This window comes from Heptranchias perlo, chromosome 20 (assembly GCF_035084215.1).
Source record: "Heptranchias perlo isolate sHepPer1 chromosome 20, sHepPer1.hap1, whole genome shotgun sequence".
Classification (NCBI taxonomy): domain Eukaryota; kingdom Metazoa; phylum Chordata; class Chondrichthyes; order Hexanchiformes; family Hexanchidae; genus Heptranchias; species Heptranchias perlo.
This window is the reverse complement of record NC_090344.1, coordinates 33,010,889-33,030,503: the sequence shown is the minus strand read 5'-3', so window position 1 is coordinate 33,030,503 and position 19,615 is coordinate 33,010,889. Positions and strand designations below refer to the sequence as shown.

General features: G+C 49.6%; 1 protein-coding gene across 1 annotated transcript in view; it reads left to right on the top strand.

Moving 5' to 3' along the window:
* The first annotated feature begins 18,220 nt into the window (after positions 1-18,220).
* Positions 18,221-19,615, top strand: part of LOC137336020 (metal cation symporter ZIP14-like) — a 70,028-nt gene continuing 68,633 nt past the window's right edge. The window contains 1 exon segment of the mRNA XM_068001523.1: positions 18,221-18,363. The gene's annotated coding sequence lies outside the window, so the exon portion shown is untranslated.

Here is a 19,615-nt window from a genome sequence, read left to right as displayed (position 1 = left end):
ACGTTAAGACGTTAGCTGTAGCCGTTTGCATCCTTTCGAATGTAGCCGAGCCTCTGCACGCACCACAGCTGCCACTTCTATGTCCCTTTGGTCTCTGACTCCATGTCCCGTTGGCCCTGGTCAACAATCGGTGTGTTTCAAACGTTCTCATTTCACCTCGGTCCTTCTGCCTCGTCCAGTCAACGATGGAGGAGTGGGTCAGCATGGGTCAAACTATTTATATCAACAAGAAATGTAGCACTTTCTTAGGACAGCACGCCCTTAATATCAAACTTGTGACTTCATAGCAAAGATCTGTTCTCATCAGAATTGACTATGATTCCAGTGCACCGTCCTGGTACCCATATATATGTGTCCTAATCTCCCAGGCTGTTACAGAGCACTCATGTATCCCTTTTCCTGCTGCTAGGACTCCAACTATGGTCTTAAAACTTCAACACCACTGGCGTAGCATATGTACCAATTTCCAAATCTTTACCAAGTCCAAAGACCCTCTGAAATAGTTTTTCTCGTGCCACGTCCTCAGGTTTATCTCTTTACTCCAGTGGAGTTTGTAGAATCGTAGAATGAAGCAGCACAGAAGGAGGCCATTCGGCCCATCGTCCCTGTGCCGGCTCTTTGAAAGAGCGATCCAATTAGTCCCACTCCCTCTGCTCTTTTCCCGTAGCCCTGTAAATTTTCTCCTTTTCAAGTATTTATCCAATTCCCCTTTGAAAGTTACTATTCCACCGCCCTTTCAGGCAGCGCATTCCAGATCATAACAACTCGCTGCGTAAATAGATTTCTCCTCACCTTCCCCCCTCTGGTTCTTTTGCCAGTTGCTTCAAATCTGTGTCCTCTGGTTACCGACCCTCCTGGAAACAGTTTCTCCGTATCGACGCTTATCAAAACCCTTCGTGATTTTGCACACCTCTGTTAAACCTCCTCTTAAGCTGCTCCGCTCTAAAGCGAGCAACCCCAGCTTCTCCAGTCCCTCCACGTAACTGAAGGCGCAGAAAGTTAGCGCTGGAACTTAACAGCGTAAACACCCTTTTAATGAAACGCTAATTGTTAACGACTGCAAATTAACCTCTCTGACCCAGAGAGGGAACAATTTGAAGTGTTCATTCTTGTGGCTGCATATAGTAAATTGTCGGAGAATGTAAATATGTCAAATTTAAAATTGTTTTCTTACTTTTCCTTTCTCTTTTTTTCTCTCTCTCAATCCAATCTTTCTTTTCCTCTCTTTAGTTCCCCTTCTGTTCCTGAGTTGACCCTAATTCACCCTCCCTCTCTGCCGTCCCTCTGTTCCTTTCTCCATCCTTAAATCTCGTTGGTTAAGGAAATACAACCGTCGATCGCTCGGGTCCCCAGATGCCCCGTTAACAGCTCGCACTTCCAGCAAGTTACGGTGCGAGAAAAGTTCGAGCTGAATGGTGCAGCGAGGTGCCCCGCTCCAGCAAAATCCAGCCCTTCATTTCGCATTAATCGAAAAATCTATTAACAGGTTCTCACACAGTTCGACATTATGCACGTAAACAGAAGCACGGCCAAATGGACGGGACCGGTGCATTTAAGGGGAGGCTGGACAAGTACATGAGGGAGAAAGGAATAAAAGGACATGCTGATAGGGTTAGATGAAGAAGGGCGGGAGGAGGCTCGTGTGGAGCATAAACACCGGCATGGACCAGTTGGGCCGAATGGCCTGTTTCTGCGTTGTAAATGCAGCAGAGCAGGAGACGTCAGCTCACCAAGCTGTTGTAGTGATCCTGGCCCAAGCGGATCTCCCCACTTGATGCCAGTGGAGGATGAGCTCGTTTCAACAAATGAGCGATCGGACCTACAGTGGCTAATGTATAGTGTCGTAGAATTTTTGCAGCACAGGTGGAGGCCGTTCGGCCCAGTGTGCCTGTGCCGGCTCTCTGAAAGAGCTGCCCCACTTCGTCCCTTTCCCCCGCGCCCTTTCAAGTGTAGGATTTTGGATTCTGTCCCGTTTCCCCTCCCCCCCCCCCCTCGCCGTTCATGCTCGGGAATTCCATGTCCTGACAACCCTCAGGGTAAAAAGAATTTCTCCTTAACCTCTCCCTTTATCTTTTTCATTGCGTCCGCTGAGGTCTAATTTAAAAAGCTGTTTTTCCTTGAAAGCCACCTGGTCAGTGGCGAATGCGTCTGTGACCGTGATGTTCTTACAGTTATATCCGCTGCACGCTCCACCAGCAGCTCACAGAATAAATTCGCAAACACAGAAACTGATTATGGTCTCCTTTTGTTCACTGACCGAGGGGTAGTGCAAGCAGCTTGACAAGTAACGCTGCCCCTTTAAGTTGTCCAGTTTCGATTCCAATGCTGCCCCTTTAAGTTGTCCAGTTTCGATTCCAACGCTGCCCCTTTAAGTTGTCCAGTTTCGATTCCAACGCTGCCCCTTTAAGTTGTCGAATTTCAATTCCAACGCTGCAACTGGTGCTGAGCACACACCAGACATGGTGAAAACCAGCCCACAGCGGGCAAATCAAAACACGCTTCAGCACTTTGAGGAGTGGTTTCTGGTTTTATTATGTGATTCATCTCAAGTGTTTGTGGAAGAGAATTGCGTCACGACTTATTGTGAATGATGACTGCTGTAATCGACCCGGCGCAGCCTTGCCCCAAATCACAATCGTGTTCACCATCGTTCAGTACCAAAGAGTGCAAGGAACGAGAAAAAGACCTTAGATTCATGAAGCCCGACCATCACCGCATCAACCCTGGACCTCTCCCCCTCCCAGAATCTCCCCTCCTAAACCCTGGTCCTCTCCCTTCCCCTCCCAGAATCTCCCCTCCTAAACCCTGGACCTCTCCCCCTCCCAGAATCTCCCCTCCTAAACCCTGGTCCTCGCCCTTCCCCTCCCAGACTCTCCCCTCCGAAACCCTGGACCTCTCCCTTCCCCTCCCAGACTCTCCCCTCCTAAACCCTGGACCTCTCCCTTCCCCTCCCAGAATCTCCCCTCCTAAACCCTGGACCTCTCCCTTCCCCTCCCAGACTCTCCCCTCCTAAACCCTGGACCTCTCCCTTCCCCTCCCAGAATCTCCCCTCCTAAACCCTGGACCTCTTCCCCCTCCTAGAATCTCCCCTTCTAAACCCTGGACCTCTCCCCCTCCTGGAATCTCCCCTCCTAAACCCTGGACCTCTCCCATCCCCTCCCAGAATCTCCCCTCCTAAACCCTGGACCTCTCCCTTCCCCTCCCAGACTCTCCCCTCCTAAACCCTGGACCTCTCCCATCCCCTCCTGGAATCTCCCCTCCTAAACCCTGGACCTCTCCCATCCCCTCCTGGAATCTCCCCTCCTAAACCCTGGACCTCTCCCTTCCCCTCCCAGAATCTCCCCTCCTAAACCCTGGACCTCTCCCCTCCCAGAATCTCCCCTCCTAAACCCTGAACCTCTCCCTTCCCCTCCTGAACCCTGGACCTCTCCCTTCCCCTCCCAGACTCTCCCCTCCTAAACCCTGAACCTCTCCCTTCCCCTCCTGAACCCTGGACCTCTCCCATCCCCTCCCAGAATCTCCCCTCCTAAACCCTGGACCTCTCCCCCTCCCGGAATCTCCCCTCCTTAACCCTGGATCTCTTCCCCCTCCCAGAATCTCCCCTCCTAAACCCTGGACCTCTCCCTTCCCAGAATCTCCCCTCCTAAACCCTGGACCTCTCCCTTCCCCTCCCAGACTCTCCCCTCCTAAACCCTGGACCTCTCCCTTCCCCTCCCAGACTCTCCCCTCCTAAACCCTGGACCTCTCCCTTCCCCTCCCAGAATCTCCCCTCCTAAACCCTGGACCTCTCCCTTCCCCTCCCAGACTCTCCCCTCCTAAACCCTGGACCTCTCCCCCTCCTAGAATCTCCCTAAACCCATGTGAATCAAAACAGATGAATCACTGTCTCTAGTACCCTTAGTCCCCTTTCTTAGTGGACGTTAATTAAATTCTGCCCCCAATGGACCCAGAATAAACTTCTTACCGTGCCATCGCCTGGCTCTCTGGTGATTTGGGAGAGGGGTGAGTCTGAAAGAACTACTACTTCAATGTGGTCATTTTTTTATTATTGATAGAATCGAAATTTTGATAAAATCAAAAATTTATTTCCTTAACAGCAGACCTTTAATTAAAATACAACTGGTATTCGCAAACCAAATCGGAAATAGAATAATGAATGTTTATATATCTGATATATCAGCTTTAGAAATAACAAGGAAGTTATGGTAAACCTTTATAAATCACTGGTTGAGCCTCAGTTGGAGTATTGTGTCCAATTGTGGGCACCGCACTTTAGGAAGGATGTCAAGGCCTTGGAGAGGGTACAGAGGAGATTTACCGGAATGGTACCAGGGATGAGGGACTTCAGTTATGTGGAGAGACTGGAGAAGCTGGGATTGTTCTCCTTAGAACGGAGAAGGTTAAGGGCAGATTTAATAGATTATATGGGGTTCTGATAAAATAGATGGGGAAAAACTGTTTCCAGTGGCAGAAGGGTCAGTGACCAGAGGACACAGATAATTGGTAAAAAATGCGGAGGGGAAAATGAGAATTTTTTTTACGCAGCGAGTTGTTATGATCTGGAATGCGCTGCCTGAAAGGGCAGTGGAAGCAGATTCAATAGTAACTTTCAAAAGGGAATCGGATAAATACTTGAAAAGGAGGAATTTGCAGGGGCGGGGGTGGGGGGGAGCGTTGTCGAATTGGACAGCTCTTTCACAGAGCCGGCCCAGTCACAATGGGCCGAATGGCCTCCTTCTGTGCTGGGTGACTGTATATCAGAGGGAGCCCCGAGTGAGAGCAGGTTCTTGACGCTGCAAAAAACCAGCCGCGTCCAAACCAAAATGGCAATAGGCACAAACTCGCAGTGTGCCTCCATCAGACACGCTGACACAGCGGCACTGTCATCGGGAGGACCTGCAGCTGCCCCATGCTCTTGTTATGCCGCTCAGAGACGCAGCCTGGGGAAAGCACATTAATTTTGTGTGTCTTCTATTAACCTTGGTACGGCTGGATGTGGGCTTCCTCCCTTGTGACTATCCACAAGGTGACATTCCTGCACCCGATCGCTCCATCTTTTATGTGGAAGTGCTGCAGGTTCGATGGCAGGTATTCTGACCAGAATTGATTATATGTGACACCAAAGTAACTGACAGTTAAAAGGGCATCAGTCAGAGGTGGTGTTACTTCACAGTGCAATCAATCGATGCCCCCTTTTTTGGGGGGGCTTGGGTTAGTTGGTAACAGGGGGTGGGCGAGCAGACACTGGTTTAAGGAGATGGCTTTTGCAGAGGACGTCAGTTAGCACCGCCCCTCAAGTAGTTGTTTTGAGAATGACCGTGCACAAGAATTGGCAATAGTTTCCGCACCCTGCTAGAACTGTCATTACAACTCCCAGTGCTCTCATACTGGTGGCAGCCATGGCTCAGTGGATAGCATTCTCACCTACCGAGGCAGAAGGTCATGGATTCAAAGCCCCATTCCAGAGACTTGAGCACAGAATCTGGGCCAACATTCCAGTTCAGTACTTCACTGTCTTACAGATGAGATGTTAAACCGAGGTCCCGTCCGCCCTCTCAGGTGGACGTAAAAGATCCCACGGCCACTATTTGGATGAAGAGCAGGGGAGTTCTCCCCGGTGGCCTGGCCAATATTTAGCCCTCAACCAACACCTGAAAAAAAAGATTATTTGGTCGTTATCGCATTGCCGTTTGTGGGATCTTGCTGTGCACAATTAGGCTGCCGTGTTTCCTACATTGCAACAGTGACCATACTTCAAAAAGTACTTCATTGGCTGTAAAGCTCTTTGGGACGTCCTGAGGTCATAAAAGGTGCTGTATAAATGCAGGTTCTTTCATTTTGGTGTACGCTGCTGCACTTTACTGCTTGTGCGCTGTATTTTAAGTTTACGCGTAACTCTGAAAGGGTGCTGTTTTTTGCAGAAATAAATTCTTCCAAATTGATTGTCCGTTCTGCATGTTTTCTGTCAGTTTCTCGGTTACAGAATCCCGTCCAGTCCCAAGATGCCAAGATCAGAGTTTTAGGCCAAGAGATAATTGTATGGTTTGTCATCGCTTCACCTTAAGTTGGATGCAGGTCTTCTTGTAGGAGGCGAGACAACTATGTGATAACCCCCCTAGAGGAGAGAAGCCTTTTTATGCACTCTTCCTCAGAGAACTGCAGCTCTGTTATCCCGGGCCTATAGACTGTGGGAGGGTAAAGATTCCTTCGAGCTTATCTCCCTCCAGCTGCAGCTCTGTACCTTCCTCATCTTCATCCTCCTCTTCCTCCTCCTCTTCTCTTCCTCCTCCTCTTTCTCCTCCTCCTCTTCCTCTTTCTCCGCCTCTCCCTCTTCCTCCTCCTCTTCATCTTCCTTCTCCCCTTCTCTTCCTTCTCCTCTTCGAACTCTTCGAACTCTTCCTCTTCTTCCACTTCTTCCTCTTCCTTCTCCTCTCCCTCTTCCTGCTCCTGTTCTTTTTCCTCCTCCCCTTCCTCTTCCTCCTCTCCTCCTCCTCTTCTTCCTCTTCCTCCTCTCCCTCTTCCCCTCCTCTTCCTCCTCCTTCCTCTTCCTCTTCTCTTCCTTCTCTTCCTCCTCCTCCTCTTCCTCTCTTCCTCCTCCTCCTCTTCTTCCTCTTCCTCTTCCTCCTCTTCCTCCTCTCTTCCTCCTCTCCCTCCTCCCCTCCTTCCTCTTCCTTCTCCTCTTTCCCCTCCCCCTCCTCTCCCTCTTCCTGCTGCTCCTGTTCCTCTTCCTTTTTTCCTCCTCCTCCTGTTCCTCTTCCTACTCCTCCTGTTCTTTTTTCTCTTCCTCCTCTCTTCCTCCCTCCCTCTTCCTCCTCTCCCTCTTCCCCTCCTCTTCCTCCTCCTTCCTCTTCCTTCTCCTCTTTCCCCTCCCCCTCCTCTCCCTCTTCCTCCTCCTCCTCTTCCTGCTGCTCCTGTTCCTCTTTCTTTTTTTCCTCCTCCTCCTGTTTCTCTTCCTGCTCCTCCTCCTGTTCCTTTTCTTCCTCCTTCCTCTTCCTCCTCCTCTTCCTGCTCCTCCTCCTCCCAGAGTAGGATTCCTAGAAGGACCCCCCCCCCCCCCCAACGCCAAGCAACAACTACAATGCCTGAGGCTCGTTAATCGTTCAGAGCCTACAGTAGCAGCAATGAGCACTTTCAAATCCTTTACGGTCAAAAGACCCATCGGCTATTGCAAGAACAATGTTTCCAAAAGGTCCATCCAGCTTTATCTGAGAGCAGCTTCGAATAGCATAGATAATGGGTGGGAGTAGGGGAGCGGCATTGTCAGAAGGTGAGGTCAGAAAACAGCATCAGTGTACAATGACGTCACTTGACCCCGATATGATTTGCTTCACGAGGCTCCCTGATGGGAGCTTTAACACCAGGATTCAGGTCACCCGGGAAATCAGGCCGCTCTTAATGGGCAGGCCGACCAGTCGTTCTATTTTACCACCTGCTACCACCCTACTTTTGAACGCAGATGAGGCATTAACAAGACGAAAATTGCCTTCCATCCCTCAACCAACACCTAAAACAGATGACCTGGTCATTATCTCATTGCTGTTTGTGGGATCTTGCTGTGCGCAAATTGGCTGCCGCATTTTCCTACATTACAACAGTGACTACACTTCGAAAAGTACTTCGTCGGCTGTGAAGCGCTTTGGGATGTCCTGAGGTTGTGAAAGGTGCTATATAAATGCAAGTTCTTTTCTTTTTCCTTGATGTCAGCCTTGGCTCAGTGGGTAGTGCTCTTGACTCTTGGGTTAACAGGTTGTGGGTTCAGGCTCCACTGCCGGAATTGAGCTCAGAAATTGGGCAAACAACACAACTGTAGTGTTATTCCAGGGTGGGGGGGGGGGGCTGTAATTTGGGGCAGAACTTCCATCCACCAGGTTTCCGTCCCAGTGAGGGAAAGGAACTCTCAATGTGCTTTGTCCACCTGCCCTGTGTTACTTCACTCCGTCAGCTAACGGAATTCTAGGTATTATTACATGGGGTCATGTTCTGCCCTAGAGTAGGTCTTAACTCAGGTCTCACACACGAGATCTCTGAGCCACTTGGACCATCCTCACTGTTCTTACCATTGGCGTAGCTTCTCTCAGGTGGGCTGCAGTCGAGGCTAAAGAGCCCCTCCTACCCTTCACAATGGCACAGGCACCCATCGGACACGAGCCAGTATTCATAGCCTGGGGTCTGCGATCGCCAGGGCTGTCTGGAGTGGGGCCCAAACCCAATCCTCCTGCCTCAGAGGGTGGGACCCTGAGCAAGTGGAAGACCACATTCTAGTCTTCGCTCACTGGGACTGGCTGGAGCAGGACTTGAAGCCGTCGCCTTCTGATTTAGAGGGATGAGTATTATCACTAAGCCAAAGGCTCACTCCCTCAGGTGGCGTAGAATGTAAAAGCCAAGAGGTAACGATATCCTTATCTATATAAAACCTCAGTAAAACCCCAGTCGGAGTCCTGGGCGCAGTTTTAGGAGGGTGTTGAGGTAATAGAGAGGGACAGCACAGATTCACGGGGATGCTGTCTGGTCTGAGGAGATAAAAATACAAAGATAGACTTGGAAAATTGGGTCTTTTTCATTTGAACAATACAGATTGGGGGCGATATGATCGAAATGGGTGAGAACGGACCTGGCCCAGGTAAATTGGAATCAAAGATTGGCAGGTAAAACTAATCAAACAGTGGACGGCCTTTAAGGAGGAGATGGTTCGGGTACAGTCTAGGTACATTCCCACGAGGGGGAAAGGTAGGGCAACTAAAGCCAGAGCTCCCTGGATGACGAAAGAGATAGAGAGTAAGATGAAGCAGAAAAAAGGGGCTTATGACAGATGTCAGGTTGATAATACAAGTGAGAACCAGGCTGAATATAGAAAGATCAGAGGGGAAATGAGAAAGGAAATAAGAGGAGCAAAGAGAGAGTATGAGAATAGACTGGCGGCCAACATAAAAGGGAATCCAAAATTCTTTAAGAGGCATGTAAACAGTAAACGGGTAGTAAGAGGAGGGGTGGGGCCGATTAGGGACCATAAAGGAGATCTATCCATGGAGGCAGAGGGCATGGCTGAGATACTAAATGAGTACTTTGCATCTGTCTTTACCAAGGAAGAAGATGCTGCCAAAGTCACAGTAAAAGAGGTAGTTGAGATACTGGATGGGCTAAAAATTGATAAAGAGGAGATACTAGAAAGGCTGGCTATACTTTAAGTGGATAAGTTACCTGGTCCAAATAAGATGCATCCTATGTTGCTGAGGGAAGTAAGGGTGGAAATTGCGGAGGTACTGGCCATAATCGTCCAATCCTCCTTAGATAGGGGGTGGGGCCAGAGGACTGGAGAATTGCAAATGTTACACCCTTGTTCAATAAAGGGTGTAAGGATAAACCCAGCAACTACAGGCCAGTCAGTTTAACCTCGGTGGTGGGGAAACTTTTAGAAACGATAATCTGGGACAGAATTAACAGTCTCTTGGACAAGTGTGGATTAATTAAGGAAAGCCAGCACGGATTTGTTAAAGGCAATTTGTGTTTAAGCAACTTGATTGAGTTTTTTGATGAGGTAACAGAGAGGGTCAATGAGGGCAATGCGGTTGATGTGATGTATATGGACTTTCAAAAGGCGTTTGATAAAGTGCCACATAATAGGCTTGTCAGCAAAATTGAAGCCCATGGAATAAAAGGGGCAGTGGCAGCATGGATACAGAATGGCTAAGAGGGTAGTGGTGAACGGTTGTTTTTCGGACTGGAGGGAGGTGTACAGTGGTGTTCCCCACGGGTCGGTACTAGGACTGCTGCTTTTTTTGATATATATTAATGACTTGGGTGGACAGGGCACAATTTCAAAATTTGCAGATGACACAAAACTTGGAAGTGTAGTGAACAGTGAGGAGGATAGTGATAGACTTCAAGAGGATATAGGCAGGCTGGTGGAATGGGCGGACACATGGCAGATGAAATTTAACGCAGAGAAGTGTGAAGTGATACATTTTGGCAGGAAGAACGAGGAGAAGCAATATAAACTAAAGGGTACAATTTTAAAGGGGGTGCAGTAACAGAAAGACCTGGGGGGGTTTATGTGCACAAATCGTTGAAGGTGGCAGGACAGGTTGAGAAAGCGGTTGTGAATCTTTGGAATTCTCTACCCCAGAGGGCTGTGGATGCTGAATCGTTGAGTATATTCAAGACTGAGATCGATAGATTTTTGGACTCTAAGGGAATCAAGGGATATGGGGATCGGGCGGGAAAGTGGAGTTCGAAGATCAGTATTATTGAATATCATGCTTGAGGGACTGTATGGCCGACTCCTGCTCCTATTTCTTATGTTCTTATGTTCTTAAAAAAGCATATAGGATCCTGGGCTTTATAAACAGAGGCATAGAGTGCAAAAGCAAGAAAGTCATGATGAACCTTTATAAAACACTGGTTCGGCCACAACTGGAGTATTGTGTCCAGTTCGGGGCACCGCACTTTAGGAAGGATGTGAAGGCCTTAGAGAGAGGGCAGAAGAGATTTACTAGAATGGTTCCAGGGATGAGGGGCTTCAGATACGTGGATAGACTGGAGAAGCTGGGGTTGTCCTCCTCAGAGCAGAGAAGGTTGAGAGGAGATTTGATAGAAGTGTTCAAAATCATGAAGGGTTTAGATAAAGTAAATAAAGAGAAACTGTTCCCATTGGCGGAAGGGTCGAGAACCAGAGGACACAGATTTAAGGTGATTGGCAAAAGAACCAAAGGCGACATGAGGAAAAACTTTTTTATGCAGCGAGTGGTTATGACCTGGAATGCGCTGCCTGAAAGGGCGGTGGAAGCAGATTCAATCATGGCTTTCAATAAGGAATTGGATAAATACTCAAAGGGAAAACATTTGCAGGGCTACGGGGAAAGGGCGGGGGAGTGGGACTAACTGGATTGCTCTTACAAAGAGCTGGCACAGGCTCGATGGGCCGAATAGCCGCCTCCTGTGCTTTAACCATTCTATGATTCTAAGCGTTTAAAATTTTGATACAAGGTAGATAGAAACAGACTGGCCGCTAAATTGGGCTGTGTAGCGCCCGTTGTTTTGGCGCTACATGGCCTCCCGAAGGGCCAAGATGGCGTCTTGGATGCACACGCACATTTCCAGCGTGCCGTGCGCCGGACGCTATCTTGGGTATAGGTGTTAGCGCAGGGGCAGATAACGAACGCTAGAATCATGTAAATGGCTTCAATCAGTGTGCAACGCTGATTTAAAGTGATAGACCCCATTTTGGGACTTAACACTCAACTCAACGCACAGTCTTAACCCCGATCATCTGAACGTGTCTTCGAGTGCCTGGAGGGCCCCCCACCAGCGCTATTTAAAGGGACCATGCAGGATTTACAGGTTAGTGGCTGAATTATTGCTTCTGGCTGCCAAGACATTTGGAACTGTTTTTGGAGGCCTCCTAGACTTGAATACGAGGACTAGGGGGCATAGCCGAACATTTAGAGCCAGGACGTGCAGGAGTCAAGTTAGGAAATGCTTCTATACGCAAAGGGTGGGAGATGTTTGGAACGCTCTTCTACAGACGGCAGTTGATGCTAGCTCAATTGTGAATGTTAAATCTGAGATTGATAGATTTCTGTGAACCAAGGGTATTAAGGGATATGGGGCTAAGGCGGGTATATGGAGTTAGGTCACAGGTCCACCATGATCTCATCGAATGGCGGAACAGGCTCGAGGGGCTAAATGCCACCGCCACTTGCTGCCTCCTGATATGCGCCACCTTCTGCAAGAAAGTGGGCGATGGTCCTGTCATGGTTGAATAGCTGCCAGTGTGTGTGACCTGTGAGTTGTGGGTGGGTGGCTTGCAACAGTGTTAATGTGTGAGGGTGAGAGGAAGCATCTGATTGGAGTTGAGTGCTGATGGAAAGAGTTTGTTGGTATGTGGGTGATGGGGGGTTTAGTGCGTGGTGCAGTTGGTAGGAGACACCACTTGACAGTTGACCTCACTCAACTTGACCACTCATGTCAAATCATTGAACTTCTTCCTGCACTGCATCCATGTTCATGATGCTGTGCGCCTGGCATTGACTTCGTCCCCCGCTGCCTACCACTGCCTTTTGAGTATATGTCTGGAGGGCCTCTTGTCCCCCCTCCCACTGCGGATATAGGATGTCCCTCCTTCTGTCCACCTCTTGTACCAAGGCCTCTGGTGCATCAGCAGAGAACCTTGGTGCACACATTCTCGCAGGCCTGGTATAAACTCAGATCGGCAGATTGGTGAGGTCTGGTGTGCAGATTGGAGGATGTGGGATTTAGTGGTGCGCAACCTTTATTCAATGTTTTAACGTAACCCATCAGCGTGAAAACACAGGGACAAGCATCTGTGTTTTGCATGTGCGATGTCTGATCTCCGTTCAGACTGCGTGCAGACAGCAGACTGTTATTTTCAGCAAATAACAGGTACCAGCTACCTTTAAGAGATTTTTTAACAGACAGCCTGCCTTTAACAGATTGGTGCTCCCCCCTGCTGGTGGAAAGTGCGAATTGCATTGAATCCTCATTCAACGCTGATCTCCAACGCAGATTGCAGGTAAGTCCTCAGGCCTGAGGAAAATCTCGTCCTGCCTGCGCAGGGGCCATTGGGCGCGGGTGTAATAGCGGATCGCGCTACCTGCGCCCAATAACAGGCCCTTTTCAATTTTTTTTGTTTTTCCCCCACTGTTTCCAGTAGTTGAGGGGTCGAGAACGAGGGGCCAGAGACGACAAGATTAAATGTGGGAGATTTAGAGCAGAGGGCAGGAGAAACCTCATCACACAGAGAGCTGTGAGGGTGTGGAATTCACTTCCTGGGTTTGTGGTTGAAGCAGAAAGTGAGTCGACATTCAAGGATACATTGGATAGGCAGATGAAGGAAAAGAGGTTTTATGCGATATGGGAACAGGGCAGGTAAATATGATTGGTATTATTTACTCTTGTGGAAGTTAATTAACAAGGACCTATTTCCATCTTTTAATGTCTGTGTACACCTTCAATAAAACCACACTGGCCGTTCTTGATTAACCTGCGCACTTCAAAATGAAAGAGTTCACCAAGAACTGACATTAGACTAACTGGTCTGTCGTTGCCCGGTTAATCCTTCTCTCCCCTCTTGTCCAAAGCTGTTACATCACCTTCTCTCTCTTCCCTGGGTACAATCTGCATATTTAAGAAGGATTTTTCTTTTTATTCGTTCACGGGATGTGGGCGTCACTGGCGAGGCCGGCATTTATTGCCCATCCCTAATTGCCCCTTGAGAAGGTGGTGGTGAGCCGCCTTCTTGAACCGCTGCAGTCCGTGTGGTGAAGGTTCTCCCACAGTGCTGTTAGGAAGGGAGTTCCAGGATTGTGACCCAGCGACGATGAAGGAACGGCCGATATATTTCCAAGTCGGGATGGTGCGTGACTTGGAGGGGAACGTGCAGTTGGTGTTGTTCCCATGTGCCTGCTGCTCTTGTCCTTCTGAGTGGTAGAGGTCGCGGGTTTGGGGGGTGCTGTCGAAGAAGCCTTGGCGAGTTGCTGCAGTGCATCCTGTGGATGGTACACACTGCAGCCACTGTGCGCCGGTGGTGAAGGGAGTGAATGTTTAGGGTGGTGGATGGGGTGCCAATCAAGCGGGCTACTTTGTCCTGGATGGTGTCGAGCTTCTTGAGTGTTGTTGGAGCTGCACTCATCCAAGCAAGTGGAGAGTATTCCATCACACTCCTGACTTGTGCCTTGTAGATGGTGGAAAGGCTTTGGGGAGTCAGGAGGTGAGTCACTCGTACCTGCTCTCGTAGCCACAGTATTTATATGACTGGTCCAGTTAAGTTTCTGGTCAATGGTGACCCCCAGAATGTTGATGGTGGGGGATTCGGCGATGGTAATGCCGTTGAATGTCAAGGGGAGGTGGTTAGACTCTCTCTTGTTGGAGATGGTCATTGCCTGGCACTTATCTGGCGCGAATGTTACTTGCCACTTATGAGCCCAAGCCTGGATGTTGTCCAGGACTTGCTGCATGCGGGCTCGGACTGCTTCATTATCTGAGGGGTTGCGAATGGAACTGAACACTGTGCAGTCATCAGCGAACATCCCCATTTCTGACCTGATGATGGAGGGAAGGTCATTGATGAAGCAGCTGAAGATGGTAATTACCAAGATTACCGCTCCATCACCAAGACCGCCGACTTCCACCTCAGTCATATCGTCCATCTCCGCCCCTGCCTCAGCCCATCTGCTGCTGAAACCCTCATCCCTGCCATTGCTACCTCCAGACTCCCTCTTGCACCCTCCATCAACTTGAGCTCATTCAAATCCCTGCAGCCCCGTATCCGAAACTGATCACCCCTCACCCCTGTGCTCGCTGACCTACATTGACGCCTGAAATTTTAAAAACTCACCCTCGTGTTCAAATCCCTCCGTCTCCTCGCCGCCCCCCCTCCCTATCTCTGCAACCTCCTCCAGCCCTGCAACCCTCCGAGATCTCTGCGAAGTGGGAACTCTGGCCCCGCCATTGGCAGACGTGCCTTCAGCTGCCCAGGCCCTGAGCTCCGCAATTCCCCTCCCCCAAACCTCTCCGCCTCTCCTCAAAATAGGAACAGGAGGAGGCCATTCAGCCCCTCGAGCTTGTTCCGCCATTCAATTAGATCATGGCTGATCTGTATCTTGACTCCCTCTACCCGCCCTGGTTCTGTAACCCTTACCCAACAAAAATCTATCAATCTCAGTTTTGAGATTTTCAATTGACCCCCGGCCTCAACAGCCTTTTTGGGGGAGAGAGTTCCAGATTTCCACTCCCCTTTGTGTGAAGAAGTGCTTCCTGACATCACTCCCTGAACGGCCTGGCTCTAATTTTAAGGTTATGCCCCCTTGTTCTGGGCTCTCCCACCAGAGGAAATAGTTTCTCTCCATCGACCCTATCGAATCCTTTAATCATCTCAAACACCTCAACTAGATCACCCCTTAATTTTTTATACTCAAAGGAATACAAGCCTAGTCTATGCAACCTGCCCTCGTAATTTAACCCTTTCAGCCCCGGTATCATTCTGGTGAATCTGCGCTGCACCCCCTCCAATGCCAATATATCCTTCCTGAGATGCGATGCCCAGAACTGAACGCAGTCTCCAGATGGGGTCTAACCTCTGTCCAGCTGTAACAGAACTCCCACCCCTCTGTATTCCAGCCCTCTCGAGATAAAGGCCAACAGTCCATTAGCCTCTTTAATTATTCTTTGTACCTGTCCACTGGCTTTTAGTGACTTGGACCCCTAAGTCTCTCTGCGCACCCGCAGTTCCTAGTTTCAGACCTCGTTTCAGATTTTAACTGAACGCTGAATTAATTATAGAATCATAGAATCATAGAAGTTTACAACATGGAAACAGACCCTTCAGCCCAACATGTCCATGTCGCCCAGTTTATACCACTAAGCTAGTCCCAATTGCCTGCACTTGGCCCATATCCCTCCATACCCACCTTACCCATGTAACTGTCCAAATGCTTTTTAAAAGACAAAATTGTACCCGCCTCTACTACTGCCTCTGGCAGCTCGTTCCAGACACTCACCACACTTTGAGTGAAAAAATTGCCCCTCTGGACCCTTTTGTATCTCTCCCCTCTCACCTTAAATCTATGCCCCCTCGTTATAGATTCCCCTACCTTTGGGAAAAGATTTTGACTATCTACCTTATCTATGCCCCTCATTATTTTATAGACTTCTATAAGATCACCCCTTAACCTCCTACTCTCCAGGGAAAAAAGTCTCAGCCTATCCAACCTCTCCCTATAAGTCAAACCATCAAGTCCCGGTAGCATCCCAGTAAATCTTTTCTGCACTCTTTCTAGTTTAATAATATCCTTTCTATAATAGGGTGACCAGAACTGTACACAGTATTCCAAGTGTGGCCTTACTAATGTCTTGTACAACTTCAACAAGACATCCCAACTCCTGTATTCAATGTTCTGACCAATGAAACCAAGCATGCCGAATGCCTTCTTCACCACCCTATCCACCTGTGACTCCACTTTCAAGGAGCTATGAACCTGTACTCCTAGATCTCTTTGTTCTATAACTCTCCCCAACGCCCTACCATTAACGGAGTAGGTCCTGGCCCGATTCGATCTACCAAAATGCATCACCTCACATTTATCTAAATTAAACTCCATCTGCCACTCATCGGCCCACTGGCCCAATTTATCAAGATCCCGTTGCAATCCTAGATAACCTTCTTCACTGTCCACAATGCCACCAATCTTGAACAACAGACGGACAAGTAACAGTTCTAGATCTATAAATATTTAAAGCAGAAATATTAATCAGCCCCTTCAAATTAACGAATCTTCGTTATCTGTACTCTCTGTAGTTAGCCTTTCTTTGCACAGCACTGATTTCTTGGAGACTAGCTCATGCCAGGACCTGGACTGGTCTAACCCCAGTCTTGAAACGATCAGCCAGGTGTGAATTGCCTCTGTTTGTACTTTACTCTCCTGGATTTGAATAACTGTCGGCTAAATTCACCAATAACTGCATTTAATTGAGAAACGTCACACACCAGCTTTCTTTCCTCGTTGCGATTTCTTCGAGTGTGCTATCGCTTTGGAGACAACTGAGCAATTCTTTGCATCGAGTTCGGCTGCGGACATGATTTCACAGCAGCTGGCTTCTAAACTGCTGGCGCGCTCGTCCGTGGACTGCGCCTTTAAAGGGGCTTTCCGTCGCCCTTCCTGGCCTCTCCTCAGCGTTCCTTTTAACTCGCACCTCTGAGTCGACTCCAGGGCTCTGCTGGCCTCCCACCCTCCACACCGAGCCCCCGTTCGCCCTCTGTGCTGGCTGACGGGCTCAGCTTCCCGCTGCCCTGGGGGCTATACCTAACCGTACCTCCTTGTATCATTCTCCGGGATTGTACTGCGAATGAGCCAGAACTTTGTCCATCTCAGTCATAGAGTCATAGAATCTGACAGTGCAGGAGGAGGCCATTCGGCCCATCGTGCCTGTGCCGGCTCTTTGAAAGAGCGACCCTATTAGTCCCACTCCTCTGCTCTTTCCCCATAGCCCTGCAATTTGTTCCCTTTAAGTGTATAGCCAGTTCCCTTTTGAAAGTTACTATTGAATCTGCTTCCACCGCCCTTTCAGGCAGCGCATTCCAGATCATTACAACTCGCTGTGTAAATAAAATTTCTCATCTCCTCTCTGGTTCTTTTGCCGATTACTTTAAATCTGTGTCCTCTGGTTACCGACCCTCCTGCTAATGGAAACAGTTTCTCCTGATTTACTCGATCAAAACCCCTCATCGTTTTGAACACCTCAATTAGATCCCCTCTCAACCGTCTCTGCTGTAAGGAGAACAACCCCAGCTTCTCCAGTCTCTCCACGTGGCTGAAGTCCCTCATCCCTGGTATCAAATCTCCTCTGCACCCTCTGCAAGGCCTTGACATCCTGACAGGAATAAAGCTCCCATTTGAAATCTTTTGCTGATCCCGTGAGTCCAGACCTGGCATGGAAACTGGGAGCCTCGTGCCCCCACTGTGGTTGAATGCCACCCTATCCGTGCCCAGCGAAGCCTGGGTGACTCCATCTATAACTCAGCATTTAATATGCTGGTGTCTTATTCCCCCCACTACCCCCCCCCCCCAAATATGCCTTGTTCAGTGGGTGTCGAGTTTGAACTGTTGGCTGATATTGGCCACAGTTCGGGGTCATTCTGAATCCAATACGAGAGGGAGTGCGCCTTTAAGGGGGGGAGTGCGCCTTTAAGGGGGGAGTGCGTCTTTAAGGGGGAGTGTGCCTTTAAAGGGGGAGTGTGTCTTTAAGCAGGGGAGTGCGTCTTTAAGGGGGAGTGCGTCATTAAGGGGGAGTGCGCCTTTAAAGGGGCGACTGCGCCTTTAAAGGGGGGAGTGCGCCTTTAAAGGGGGAGTGCGTCTTTAAGGAGGGGAGTGCGCCTTTAAAGGGGCGACTGCACCTTTAAGGTGAGAAGTGCGCCTTTAAAGGGGAGTGCGTCTTTAAGGAGGGGAGTGCGCCTTTAAAGGGGGAGTGCATCTTTAAGGAGGGGAGTGCACCTTTAAAGGGGCGACTGCGCCTTTAAGGTGGGGAGTGCGCCTTTAAAGGGGAGTGCGTCTTTAAGGTGGGGAGTGCACCTTTAAAGGGGGAGTGTGTCTTTAAGGAGGGGAGTGCGCCTTTAAGGGGGAGTGTGCCTTTAAAGGAGCGACTGCGCCTTTAAGGTGGGGAGTGCGCCTTTAAGGGGGGCGGACCCTGCGAGACGGGCTGGGATTGGTCGGAGAGCCGAGCCGAGGCGAAGCGTTGCCGCTCCTGAAAGTGACACATTGAAGCGGCCGGAGAGGGAGCGCAGGCCGGGGGGAGACTGAGAGCGAGTGGCCGGCCCGACCCGACCCCACCCCCGTCCACAGACACAGACAGGTGAGGCACCCGGGGAAAGTGGCCCCTTCAACTAGGAGCTCCCGCCTGTCAGCTCAGCCCGGCGGGCTCCAGTGCTGGGAGACAGCGCTGCAATCAGCAGGCCTCCATCCAAAGTCACAGGGCTCTGTGCTGGCAATCACTCCGGGAGAGAGAGAGAGTCAGAGAGACAGACAGAGAGAGAGAGAGAGAGGGGGGGACAGAGTCAGAGAGAGAGAGGGAATCAGACAGAGAGACAGAGAGAGAGAGAGAGGGGGGGACAGAGACAGACAGAGAGTCAGAGAGAGAGAGTCAGACAGAGAGAGAGAGAGAGGGGAGGGGGACAGAGTCAGACAGAGAGTCAGAGAGAGATAGAGGGGGGGGGGAACAGAGTCAGACAGACAGAGAGAGAGGGGGGGGGGACAGAGTCAGACAGAGAGTCAGAGAGAGATAGAGGGGGGGGGAACAGAGTCAGACAGACAGAGAGAGAGGGGGGGGGGACAGAGTCAGTCAGAGAGAGAGAGAGAGAAGGGGGGGGGGACAGAGTCAGAGAGAGAGAGGGAATCAGACAGAGAGAGAGAGGGACAGAGTCAGACAGAGAGAATCAGTCAGAGTCAGAGAGACAGAGAGAGAGAATCAGACAGAGTCACGGAGAGAGAATCAGACAGAGTCAGAGAGAGAGAATCAGACAGAGTCAGAGAGAGGGACAGAGTCAGACAGAGAGAATCAGTCAGAGTCAGAGAGTCACAGAGAGAGAATCAGACAGAGTCAGAGAGAGAGAATCAGACAGAGTCAGAGAGAGAGAATCAGACAGAGTCAGAGAGAGAGAATCAGACAGAGTCAGAGAGAGGGACAGAGTCAGACAGAGAGAATCAGTCAGAGTCAGAGAGTCACAGAGAGAGAATCAGACAGAGTCACAGAGAGAGAATCAGACAGAGTCACAGAGAGAGAATCAGACAGAGTCAGAGAGAGAGAATCAGACAGAGTCAGAGAGAGGGACAGAGTCAGACAGAGAGAATCAGTCAGAGTCAGAGAGTCACAGAGAGAGAATCAGACAGAGTCACAGAGAGAGAATCAGACAGAGTCACAGAGAGAGAATCAGACAGAGTCAGAGAGAGAGAATCAGACAGAGTCAGAGAGAGGGACAGAGTCAGACAGAGAGAATCAGTCAGAGTCAGAGAGAGAGAATCAGACAGAGTCAGAGAGAGAATCAAACAGAGTCAGAGAGAGAGAATCAAACAGAGTCAGAGAGAGAGAATCAGACAGAGTCAGAGAG